This window comes from Balaenoptera physalus (genome assembly GCF_965194825.1).
Source record: "Balaenoptera physalus genome assembly, chromosome: 19".
Classification (NCBI taxonomy): domain Eukaryota; kingdom Metazoa; phylum Chordata; class Mammalia; order Artiodactyla; family Balaenopteridae; genus Balaenoptera; species Balaenoptera physalus.
The window spans coordinates 50,181,684-50,195,248 of NC_138900.1; the positions used below are offsets into that span (position 1 = coordinate 50,181,684).

The following is a 13,565-nucleotide window of genomic DNA, read 5'->3' on the forward strand; positions in this document are numbered from 1 at the left end:
TTTGGAGAAGCATTCTGTCCCTAGTCCCATGATTAGGTCTTAGTCTTTTCATGAGCCAGTACATCTGGACTGTGAACTTCAAGTGCTTCTCAGTTGTTCCCCCCTTAGTTGGGGACATGACGGCTGGGGTGGACTGGAGTTGGGCATTTCCCTTCTCCCACGTGGAAAGCTGGAACTGGCTGGAGTTGTATATTTATTTTTTAATCATAATACTTTCTAAAAATAAAATAACCCTCAACACCCCTCCCCCCCACCCCAAATTTGGAGAGTCCTTTCCTCTTTTCTTATTTTCCTCTCTCTCTTACTGTCTCCTCCATGAGAATCAGCTCAGGGGCTTTGGCAGGATTGTGGTTGGACTGACCTCAATATCTCTCTCCAGAAGTTTCTGTGAAATGAGAGGAAAAGGCCTCAGCAAATCCCCCAGCACTGGTTTGTGAGAGGAGAGCGTATTAGTCAGGCTTTCTCAGGCATCAAGGCAGAATCCTGCATGCCCAGATGACAGTGTGGGAGCAGTGAGGGTTTATTGCCGGGATGGATGGGGAGGTGTGGAAGAGCCAGAAACTGCTCCCCAGGCCAGGGTATCCCGCAGGCAGCACGGAGCACTGAGCTCCACCGCGGCATCACCGGGGACATCTGGGCGCAGCTGCCCTGCCTTCTTCTCTGGTGTCTGTGCTTCCTCAGGGAGCAGTGAGGCTGCTCCTCTTCTCCTCAGTCACATCAGTTCTGAGAGGATCTCAACCCACTGCCTGAGCTGCCGTGTTGTCTCATGACCCCACCATGACCACTCAGGCCATGACTGACTGAACCGGGAATGGACAGCAGATCCAGGGGGACACCAGCTGGGTCAAGCCAATCACATTCCCTGTCCTGGAAATTTAGGACCTGGAGATAAAGTCATTTAGATGACAACGTAACATGCATGAAAGGAAAGGCTGTGGAGTGTCGGAGCTTCGGAGGCCATGGCGGGTGAGGTGAGGGAGAGGGAAGGGGTGGCCAGAGGAGAGGCAGACATGAGAGAGCCTGGTAGCCCTGGGGGCACAACGTTGGTTCTTGACTTTCTGGTTCTGGTTCCTTATAGCCAGCCTTGTCATCTTCTCTCATTGGACTCCCCGGAGTAAACCTCTCTTTATTTGAGCTGACTTTGACTGATTTCATCAGACTGTACCATCCTCTTCCCCTCCTTATAGCAGACATCTACAGACACTGGGTCACTCCTCTTTCCGTGAAGGTTTTTAACTTCTGGATCACTGTCCTTCTGTCCAACACCAAGAATAATAATTTTTTAATCATTCCAGTATTAACAATGAAGATGACCCTTGAAAACATCATGCTAAGTGAAAAAAGCCAGTCACAGAGGACAGCATATTATAAAATTCCGGTGATATAAAATGTCCAGAGACAAATCCATAGATACTGTAAGTAGAGTAGTGGCTGCCTAGGGCTGGGGAATGTGGGGAGATAGGAATTGATGGTAAAGTGGTATGGGTTTCTTTGGGGAGTAGTAAAAATGTTTGAAAATTGATTTAGTGATGGATTGGCCCAACTCTGTAAATATGCTAAAAACCATTGAATTGTACACTTTCAATGGATGAATTATATGATATGTGAAGTATATCTCAGTAAAGCTGTTTTTAAAAACTGCTCAGCTCCCTGATCTTTTTTCCCCCAATAAACTTTTCCTCTACCTCACCTCAGCCACTCACTCCCATGGCCATAGCCTTGACCTTATCATTCCAATAGTTTCAGCCCCTCCAAAGTCTCAATTTCAAGCATCCTGCTTACTAATTGCCACCTCCAACTCCAGCCCGCTCTTCTACTATTCCAACTCCAGCAATTCTTTGACCCTTTTGGAACCTGCCATCCATTTATCCCACCACCTTTCCATTGTCTCTTACCCTTATCATTTCTCACTTCCCTCTTTGTGTGGCTTAAATTCCATGGTCCAGCATTACTGTCATTCTTTTATGTATATCCTCAACTTCTTTGCCCCTCTGCTGTATTCACTTGGAAAAAAAAATTGTTAAATCCAACTCTTCGACCCTGCACCTGCACCCACGCAGCTGAATAGGGCTGAGGAAAACTCAAAAACTTCTTATTTCAAATGCCTGACCATTAACTTCAGATGGACCCCCCCGGGTTCGCTTGGCAATCTTCCTGTATTTCTTAGACCATTCACCATCCCACTCTCCTAGAAGGTTATTTCACACCTTTTTCCTTTCTCGTCTTCTTTTTTTTAATATAAATTTATTTATTTTATTTGTTTTGGCTGCATTGGGTCTTTGTTGCTACATGCGGGCTTTCTCTAGTTGCGGCGAGCGTGGGCTACTCTTCGTTGCAGTGCCCGGGCTTCTCATTGTGGTGGCTTCTCGTTGCGGAGCACAGGCTCTGCACGCATGGGCTTCAGTAGTTGTGGCTCGTGGGCTCTAGAGCGCAGGCTCAGCAGTTGTGGCGCGTGGGCTTAGTTGCTCCGTGACATGTGGGATCTTACCGGACCAGGGCTCGAACCCGTGTCTCCTGCATTGGCAGGCGGATTCTTAACCACTGTGTCACCAGGGAAGCCCCTTTCCTTTCTCTTCTAATTTACAACACTTCCTCTGCCCCCTGTGTTCACTTTCAGCTGATGACTTCATTAGAAGAGAACTTCCACAAGCTCCCACACCCTCACGCACCTACTTTCCAGCATCTATGCCCCTGTGCCCTGCCTTCATTCCTGTAACAATGACTGTTCTGTCTGTGCTCCTTTTTGAAGGCCAACCCCTTACTTAACGCTAGATCCCAGCCCTTCTTTCCCTCTCAGGCCGTTGTGTTCATAATCCTTCCCCTAACTTGCTCCTGCATCATCAGTCTGCTCCACCCACTGAATTTTCCCAGAAACCTTCAGTCTTGCTGTAATGTGTCAGTGTTAAAAAAAATTAAAACCTATCTTGGGGATGGATAGATAGATAGATGGACATATATGTGATAAAGCAAGTATAGGAAAATGTTAGCAGAAGAATCCAGGTGGTGGGGTCTATGTGTTCAATGTATAAAATTCTTTCAACTTTTTAGTGTGTTTGAAATTTTTCATTAATAAAATGTTGGGAAAAAATTCCTATCTTGACCCTACATCTCCCTCTTGCTTTTATCTCATTTCTCTGCTCCCTTTCCCAGCAGAACTCCTGAAAAGCTTGTCTGAACATGTGTCCCATCTTTTCTTTTACCAACTGCAATCAGGCTTTTGCCCCAGCAGTTCACGAGAATGTCTCTTATAAAGCTCACCAGTGATTTCCACTGTAGGAAATGGAGTGGTCGTTTATCAGTCCTAATCTTGCTCAGTCTATCAGCTGCAGAATTTGACTCCATTAAGTTACTCCTTGCTCCTTACAAAACTTTCTTTCCTTAATTCCAGAATGGCACTCTCTCCTCCATTTTCTCTTATCTCCTTAGTTGACTTTGTTGGTCTCTCATCTGTCCAGCCTCTTAAGGTTGAAATGCATCAGGACTTAGTTCTTAAAACATTTTCTCTATCTACAATCCCTCTCTTGTTTATCTCCTGCAGTTTCATGGATCCAATTACTATAGGATTATTCCCAAATTTATACTATCCCTAGACTGAACCCATCTCCTCTATTCCAGACTCATTTATCCAACTGCCTGCTCGACATCTCCACCCAGAAGTCTAAGAGGTATCTCAGACTTAATGTGCCCACAAACTAATTCCTCATTGTAGTAGTTGTTATAATAATAGTCCCAGTGAATCACACCTCCCTTGTGTCTGTGCCTGTTTGCAGTGTGAGCATTAGTTTCTTCACACACACTCCCCACCCCTGAACCTGGGCTGGCCTTGTATCTTGGCTTTGATCAGTAGAAAGTGATGGAGTATGAATTCCAGAACCTAAGCCATAAGGGGCTTTGCAGCTTTTACTCTCCCATTCTGGAACACTGAGGCCACCATGGCAAAGACGTCCAGGCTAGCCTCACTAAAAATGAGAGCCCCTGTGGAGAGCCGAGTGAGGCACCCCAGCCAGCAGCTGGTCCTGGCTCCAGCCATGTAGAGGAGGCCGTCTTGGACCTTCCAGCCCCAAACGGGCTATCAGATAACTCAACCACTTGACTGATCCCAGGCAAGATCACCAGTAGAACTGCCAGATTGCCAACCCATGTAGTCAAGAGAAATCATAAATTGTTGTTAAACTACTAAGTTTGCGCTTTTTTTTTTTTCTGCAATAGATAACTGAAACACCGCTCTTGCCACTATACCTTCTCCTTCACAGCCTTCATCTCTGTAAATGTCACCTCCATTCTTCCAATTGCTCACACCAAAAAACTTGGAGTTCCTTGATTCCTCCCTTTTTCTCATCTAATCCTTCAGCAAATGATATATCATTACCTTCAAAATGTATCCAGACGCCTATACTTACCACCTCCATTGCTACCACACTGCGCCAAACTGCATCATCTCTTGCCTGGATTACTGCAGGGGCCTCCACCTTGGTCTCTCTGCTTCCACCCTGGCTCCCCTCCACCGTGTTCTCCAGCCAGCAGTGAGCGATTCTTTTAGAGTTTAAGTCAAATCCCATCACTCCTCTGCTCAAAGGACTCCAGGGACTTCACATTTCACTCAGAGTAAAAGTTAAAATCTTTACTGTGGCCTCAAGACCCCACATGATTTGGCCTTCTTCTCTCTCCCCCTTGTTCACCCTGTTTCAGCCACTGTAGCCTCTTTTCTGTCCCTTAAATAAACTAATTGGCTTCCTATCTCAAGCCCTTTGCACTTACTCTCCCTTCTGTGTAAATGGTCTTCCCCAGAGACTCACATAACTCACTTCACGTGTCTGCTCAGATGTCACTTTATTGAAGAAGCCTTCCCTGGTCATATAGAGCCCACTACTCCATCCCAACCCAAACCCCAAGCTCCATCAATTTCTAGCTCTCTTACCCTGTTTTGGACTCCTCCACAGCAGTCAACACCACCTGACATATTACATTTTTCTTTGTTTGTTTTTTATCTGTTTTCTCCCATTAGAGTATAAACTCCATGAGGACAGGGACTTCATCTGGTTATTCACTCCAGGATCTCCGGTGCCTATTACCTATCAAAAAGAACGTATTCGATATAGTTTTGCTGAATGAATGAAAGCAGAAGTGTATTGTATTAGTTTTCTATTGCTGCTGTAACAAACTACTACAAACTTGGTGACTTAGAACAAATTTATTATCTTATAGTTCAGGAGATCAGAAGTCCAAAAAAAAACCATGTCTCGCCTGGCTAAAATCAAGGTGTTGGCAGGACTGCATTCTTGCCAGCGAAGCTGTCAGGGAGAACTCGTCTCCTTACTTTGTCCAGCTTCTAGAGGCTGCCCACATTCTTTGCATGATGACTTCCTTCCATCCTCAAAGCCAGCAATGATTGATTGAGTCTTCCTCACAGGGCATCATTCTGATGGCTTCCATCATCACATCTCCTTCTCCATCTCAGGCCCTCCCTCTTTCATGAATAAAGACCGTTGTGATTACATTGGGCTGACCCAGATAATCTAGGATAATCTTACCTTCTTAATATCCTTAATTTAATCACATCTGCAAAGTCCCTTTTGCCTTGAAAAGTAACATAGTGACAGGTTCCAGGGATTAGGATGTAAACCTCTTTGGAGGGGTGATTATCTTGCCTACCACAGGTATTTACCAAGAAACTAATGAAGCTTCAATTCAAGCCCACTAACACAAGCCCCTCCTAAGACCCAGGAAAGGGCCCTAGTGATCTGTTCACATGGTCATATGTTTTTTTGAAAATTTACAAAAGTAAGATATTTTAACTGTAATTGGTTAAGTTTTCTGTTTCTTTCCACTCTGACTTCCCCTCTGTTGTACTGTTGCTCCTGTTGGGTGGCATTGGCATAGACCTGGGCATCTGGGGGATATAGTCACTAAGAGGAAGTTGAGTTGGGTTTAGTGAGATATGTTTATGTGGTTTGTAGTAACTTCCATGTATAGTTAAGTTAGTGTTAGCCTTCCTGGTACAGTAGTGGTTTCCAGAAATACTACAGCTGCCCAATGTTGTAATGTAAGGTTGCAAGGCCAGAGGTCCTATTGCGATATGAGCAGATCCTGTGGCATCTGGAAGTATGTGGTGGTAGAGAAAACAAGATTTCAAATGTAGAGAAGCAGAAGCTAGTCTGTGGGAAATTCTTCCATTCATCAGACGTATAAAATGGTAAGCAGACAATTTTAGTTCTCATCACTGTGTAGCCAAAGCAGAAGTGCTTTCCTGTCAAGAATATACTGAGTAACGCAATATGTAGTAGATCATTTGGAAAGATGTTCACAGTCATTCTTCCCGTCACTGCACAAATGCCTTTTGCAGTGTGACATTGTTGCTCTTTCCCTCAAGATGTGGAGTCTGTCCCCATCTCTTGGCTGGAGCTGGCCTTGTGACTTGCTCTGACTAATAGAATGTGGCAGAAATGATGTGGGGTTTTCAAGCCTAGACCTCAAGAGGCCTTGCAGCTTCTGCTCTCAGCCTTTACTGTATAAAGAAGCTCTCCCATTGCTGTATAAAGAAGCCCAAACCAGCTTTCCTGAGGATAAGAGGCCTCATGGAGAGAAGAACCCAACCAAGAGCCAACACCAACCACCAGACATCTGAGTGAGGCCATCTCAGTCCATCCAGCCTCAGTCCAGCCAGAAGATGACTATCGCTGCATGACTGATCCCTAGCAGAAGAACCATCCACCTGATCCTGGTCTATATTGCTGACCCACAGAAACATAAGTGAATAAAATATTAGTTGTTTTAAGAACTGGATTTTGGGGCCGTTTGTTACACAATAATAATTAACTGATGCACAGCATATACATACAAATACACCATACATTTCTCTTTTTTATGAGGATCTGGTGAAATAAAATTTATCAGAGTTTCTGTGTTTAAATCTCTTGCTGTTTGACATAATAGACAGACATTGATGAAAATAACCTAAAATTTATAACATGCATATGAGGACATCAGTGTTCAACTGGTTAACGAGTATCATCAATTCAAAGATTAGTCACTAAGCATGGGCTGCAGCAGGTCAGTGGCCAGGGCAGCCTCCATGGCTATCTACAGATTTTCTTCAGGACAAATGATGTGAGGGTTGGTACATTAGTGGGGGAAGACAGAAATGGAAATAAATACTATGAAGACAGCAAGAAGTGTTTTGGCTGTCACCAGTGGGTTATATATACTACTGAAATGAATGGCAAAAACACATTCTGGGATGTGGATGGAAGCATGGTGCCCCCTGAATGGTATCGTTGACTCCACTGTATGAGTGATGATCCCCCAACAGCAAAACCACCTACTGCTTGTACATTCATTTGGACAAACCATAAATTCAACATGAGAGGCACTCCACAACAATATATACCTTATTCCACCGCTAGAAAGAAGATTCAGGAGCGGGTCCCACCTTCAATACCTTACAAGTAAAGACAATGAAAAACAATTTAAACATGTAAAATATAGGGCTTTTTGTGTAATTGCACCGTTACTGCTTACTGTTAACTTGATTAAAATTGTTTGATTGAAAAAAAAAAAAAAATATTAGTCACTGCACAAGAAAATGCAAAGTGCCCTGAAATTATTCAGCTTACGTATGAAAGAAATCTGATAGGCGTTTTCCCAAATTTGACAATCTAAAATTATACTCATTTTTAAAAATTAATTAATTAATTAATTAATTTTTGGCTGTGTTGGGTCTTCGTTGCTGTGCGTGGGTCTTCTCTAGTTGCGGTGAGCAGGGGCTACTCTTTCGTTGCGGTGCGTGGGCGTCTCATTGCGGTGGCTTGTCTTGTTGCGGAGCACAGGCTCTAGGCGCGTGGGCTTCAGTAGTTGTGGCACGTGAGCTCAGTAGTTGTGGCTCGCGGGCTCTAGAGCACAGGCTCAGTAGCTGTGGTGCATGGGCTTAGTTGCTCCACGGCATGTGGGATCTTCCCGGACCAGGGCTTGAACCCCTGTCCCCTGCATTGGCAGGCGGATTCTTAACCACTGCGCCACTAGGGAAGCTCTAAAATTTTACTCATTTTTTAGTTATAAAAATACATTAAAAATTTTTAATATATGTAAAAGAATAAAACTTCACTCATCAAAAATGAGAAAGAAACTCAACAGGGAATATTATAAAATCATTGTCATATGAAGAGATGACTGAAGAGTTTGCAGCCAAAAAATGCATGAAAAAAGGTATCAGAGAAAGGTGTCGACACCATCAATTAATAAAAATATTTTCTGAATGTTTGTGATGTTTGTGGTATTTACCACTTTTTTAAAATTTGTGGTTTGTAGTGATTTATTTTCTTATTCTAAATAAATACTAATTTAGGTATCTAATTTTTTTACTTGAAGTTTTGTGAGGTTTTTTTTTTCCTTAAGGGGACCTCCCCAGTTGTACCTCGTTCAGCCCCCTGAAACGTGGATCTGCCTGTGAATGAATGAATGAGCCCAAGTTCTAGTCCACAGAAATTTATGCAGAAAGAACCCCAGGGCCTCTTCCTCAGAAGGAGGCTCTGGATGTGATAGTCTTAGTCACTCTTGTGTACCTGGCATGCCCACAGGAGAGGCAGATGATGAACACAAATGTGAGGCTTTTCGAATGTCAATGTTAACCCAAAGTGCAGCTTGAAAGGACCTTTCGGACACTACCTCCATGTAAGAGATTAGTTGGCCTGAGATTTTGGGGCAGGGAGCAAAGAACCAGAGTGTCCCCAAGACCTATTTGCATCAGGAGAGAGAAGTGGAGGAAAGGGAGCAACTTGGGATGGGCTGAGCCAACCATGCAGCTTGGTTAAATATCTATTGAGCATCTGCTACATGCCAGGCACTGTTCCATACTCTGGAACAAAACACTCAAAAATCTCTGCCCTCCTTGTGCTGACATGGCAGGTGTGGGGATGGCAGTGTAGGAGGAAGGAAGAACAATAAACACTTTAAAAAATGTGTATAGGGGACATCCCTGATGGCGCAGTGGTTAAGACCCTGCGCTCCCAATGCAGGGGTCCCAGGTTCGATCCCTGGCCAGGGAACTAGATCCCGCATGCTGCAACTAAGAGTTTGCATGCCACAACTAAGGAAGCTATGTGCCGCAACTAAGGAGCCCGCCTGCCACAACTAAGACACAGTGCAATGAAATAAATAAATTTTAAAAATAAAAATAAATAAAAAGGTATATATATTACATTAGAAAGTGGGAAGTGCAAAGGTAAAAAATAAAGCAGGGTGAGGGAGTTAGAAAGTAGTGTGTGATGGGGGTGCAGCTTTCAATAGGGAATTAGGGAAGGCCTCAGTGGAAGTTGAGCTAAGATTTGAAGGACATGAGGGAGGGAGCCCTGTGGCTATCTGAGGGAGAAATGTGATCTGTGACAGGCAGAGGGAGCAACGTGGCCAAAGGTCCTGTGGCAGGAGTATACTTGGCAAGCTTGAGGAACAGTTTCAAGGCCTGGCTGCTAAAAAGAATGAATGAGGTGGAAGTAGGAGAAGACATCTGAGAGGTAATGGGGGTCAGAGCTCATGGAGCCTTGTAATCATTTGCAGGGACTGAGGAGGATGGACACCATAGGCGGGTTTTGAGCAGAGGAGCAGTGATGTCATCTGGCTGCTGTGGAGAGAACAGATTGGGCACAAAGGCAGAAGCAGGGAGCCAGTGGAGACCATTGCCATAATCCAGGGTGAAAAGGGGTCAGATTCTAGATATATTTTGAAGGTAGAACCAACAGGATTTGCTGGATTGATATGTGAGAGAAAGAAAAGAGGGGAGAAGGACCACCTCAAAGTTTATGGCCTGAGCACCTGCACTGAATTGCCGCTACTGAGATGGGGAGGATTGCAGCAGGAGCAGAACGAAGCCTAACTCTGGAATCGCTAGGAGGAGCTACAAGGGCCAGAGGGGGTTCTACCTCAAAGGTAACTGGGCCTCTGGTGTGCCAGGGTCTGACTTAATCCACGGTGCAGTTAACAGCCCCAGAACGCAGAACAGGTGATCCCTGCTTGGGAAACCATTTCCACCTCTTTCACATACTTGTAGTTGGTAAGTGAACCCACTGCCAGCACATTTTTCAGCTGTTCATTAAAATGGGTTGTTCTTGAGCATTTTCAGTTGTAAAAGGTTGAATTGGACATGGACAAAGATTGCCTTAAAATAAGTAATGCCACATAAAAAAATGAAGCATGAGAATTGAAAACGTATGTCCACCTAAAAACATCTCTCTCTATATCCATAGCAGTATTAGTCACAATAGCCAAAAAGTATCCATCAACTGATGAATGGATAAACAAAATGTGATGTATCCATACAATGGAGTATTACTTGAAAATAAAAAGAAATGAAGTACTGGCATATGCTATAACATGGATATACCTTGAAAACATTATTCAAAGTGAAAGAAACCAGTTACTAAAGACCACATATTATATAATTCCATTTATATGAAATATCCAGGATAGGCACAACTGTAGAGACAGAGGCAGATTGGTGGTTGCCTGGTAGTGGGGAGTTTGGGAGAAAATGAGGAATAACTACTGATGTGTTCAGAGCTTTTTGGGGGTGATGAAAATGTTCTAAAATTGATTATGGTGATTATTCAAGTCTGAGACTATACAAAAAATATTGAATTGTGCACTTCATTAATTTATTTTTAAACCTTTTATTTTATTTTATTGGCTGTGCCTCATGGCTTGCGGGATCCTAGTTCCCAGACCAGGGATCGAACCTGGGCCCTGGCAGTGAAAGTGCAGAGTCCCAACAACTGGACCACCAGGGAATTTCCTGAATTGTGCACTTAAAATTGGGGAATTGTATGGTAGATGAATTACATCTCAAAGCTGTTATTTTTTAAAAGCTTTTTTGAAAATGCCCACGCTAATTTCCCTAAGGGAGCTGTTACTGCAGAACACCTCATGTGAGCAAGTGTCACGGCCTGACATTGAGACCAATCAGACCACAAATGACTCCAGCCAATCACACTTGGCAATGCTCGGTCACGCGCTGGTCACAGGGAACTGTCAGTACTTAATACTGATCATGGGAGTTTGGGCTGACAAAGCTAATTAATTACCCATAGCATGTACAGCGGTGGTTAAGGGCACAGGCTCTGCAATGGGACAAACTGATTTTGAACCTCCGCTCTGTCTTATGACCATTGGCAAGTTAGCCTCTCTCAGCCTCAGTCTCCTCATCTGTAAATAAGAGATGATAATATCTACCCCATAGGGAGGTTAAGGGGATTAAATGCAATACTTTTGTAGAACAATTAGTACGGTGCCTAGAACTAAGTAAAAGATCAGTAAATGGTAGCTGGAATTATTGTTAATAATGTGTAAAGAGCACTGAGCACAGGGCCTGGCATATAAAAAGCACTCAAAACACAGAATGGTTTTTTTTTTAATTACCTTTTTTATTTTATTTAGTTATTTTGGCTGTGTTGGGTCTTTGTTGCTGCGCGTGGGCTTTCTTTAGTTGTGGCGAGCAGGGGCTACTCTTCGTTGTGGTTCATGGGCTTCTCAGTGCGGTGGCTTCTCTTGTTGTGGAGCATGGGCTCTAGGCGTGCGGGCTTCAGTAGTTGCAGCACGCGGGCTCAGTAGTTGCAGCATGTGGGTCCTAGGGTGCACGGGCTTCAGTAGTTGTGGCGCACGGGCTCAGCAGTTGTGGCTCACAGGTTCTAGAGCACAGGCTCAGTAGTTGTGGTGCACGGGCTTAGTTGCTCCGTGGCATGTGGGATCTTCCTGGGCCAGGGCTCGAACCCATGTCCCCTGCATTGGCAGGTGGGTTCTTAACCACTGCGCCACCAGGGAAGTCCCAGAATGATTAAAGTCATACTTTTCACAGGAAAAAATGTTTATGAGACAGAATAAACTTTACAGATAAGGACAGAAAATTTGAATTCTGTTGCTTAAGGACAAGAGTAGGTGACTTTGGGAGACTGCTACTTGCCCTGACCTGGCTCCTCTGTAGCAAATACTCACACAGCCTAAAGCACTGACTTTGCCCTTGAGCCTCTTTGCCAGCCCCCCCCGCCCCCCCGAGTCACTAATGAGAAAATCCAAGCTTCCGGAAGCTCCTAGGAGAACATTCAGCTAAGAAACTGGAGTTTTTGTTGAGGACCCCAGACAGGAAATGCCATTGCCCCTCCAAAGCATATTCTAAGACAGGGAACTAGAAAAGGAACTCAAAGCAGAAAATAACTGCAGTTGATTATCCCAGGAATGCAGGGGGCATTTCAACAGCAAAAAAACTATTTATGAATATACCACACTGTGTGGTTAAAGGAGAAAAATGTGATCATCTCAATACCAGCATGAAAAAATAGGTGATAAAACTCATACTTATTTATGATTAAACATTAGTAAACCAGAACTAAAGGGAAATTCCTGTTCTTGATATATCTCCCCATATGAAACAAAACTTTTTTAAAAAATTTATTTATTATTTATTTTTGGCTGTGTTGGGTCTTTGTTGCTGTGCACGGGCTTTCTTTAGTTGCGGCGAGTGGGGGCCACTCTTCCTTGCGGTGTGCAGGCTTCTCATTGTCGTGGCTTCTCTTATTGCAGCGCATGGGCTCTAGGTGAGCAGGCTCAGTAGTTGTGGCGCACGGGCTTAGTTGCTCCGTGGCATGTGGGATCTTCCTGGACCAGGGCTCAAACCTGTGTCCCCTGCATTGGCAGGCAGATTCTTAACCTCTGTGCCACCAGGGAAGTCCCAAAACAAAACTTAATAGTGAAACAATAGAACTATTCCCAAACCAGGAACAAGGCAAGGATGCTATCATTCTTACTATTTGATATTATAACGGTAGCAACTGATTTTCAACAAAGGTCCCAAGACCACTCAATGGGGAAAGAATAGTCTTTTCCACAAATGGTACTGGGACAACAGAATATCTAAAAGAATGAAGCTGAACTCTTAGCTCACACCATCTACAGAAATGAAATCAAAGTGGATTGAAAACCTAAATGTAAGAGCTAAAACTGTAAAACTCTTAGAAGAAAACATAGGTGTAAATCTTCATGACCTTGGATTAGGCAACAATTTCCTAGATATGACACCAAAGGCATGGGCAACCAAAGAAAAAAATAGATAAATCGGGCTTCATCAAAATAAAAACTTCTGTGCTTTAAAGGACACTATTGTGAAAATGAAAAGACATCCCACGGAATGGGAGAAAATATTTGAACATCATATATCTGATTAGGGTCTAGAATATATAAAGAATTCTTACAACTCAACAATAAAAAGACAAATACCCATTTTAAAAATGGACAAAGGATTCAAATGGACTTTTCTCCAAAGAAGACATGCAAATGGACAACAAGCCCATGAAAAGGTGCTCAGCATCACTAGACATTAGGGAAATGCAGATCAAAATCACGAGATACTACTTCACGCCCACTAGGATGGCTATTTTTTAAAAATGGCTAATTTTTTTTTAAATAAATTTATTTATTTATGGCTGCGTTGGGTCTTCGTTGCTGTGCACGGGCTTCTCATCGTGGCGGCTTCTGTTTTTGCGGAGCTCGGGCTCTAGGCGCGTGGGCTTCAGTAGCTGTGGCTCAAA

At 43.7% G+C, this 13,565-nt stretch overlaps 1 protein-coding gene and 1 pseudogene across 2 annotated transcripts in view; both read left to right on the plus strand.

Moving 5' to 3' along the window:
* The window catches only part of CDH3 (cadherin 3), a 100,964-nt gene that overhangs the window by 18,658 nt on the left and 68,741 nt on the right, over positions 1-13,565 (plus strand). The gene's annotated exons all lie outside the window — the stretch shown is intronic.
* On the plus strand, positions 916-11,924 carry LOC309649606 (NADH dehydrogenase [ubiquinone] 1 alpha subcomplex subunit 12 pseudogene; annotated as a pseudogene). Its single transcript has 2 exons — positions 916-971; positions 7,023-11,924. The product of its transcript is annotated as an NADH dehydrogenase [ubiquinone] 1 alpha subcomplex subunit 12 pseudogene (transcript).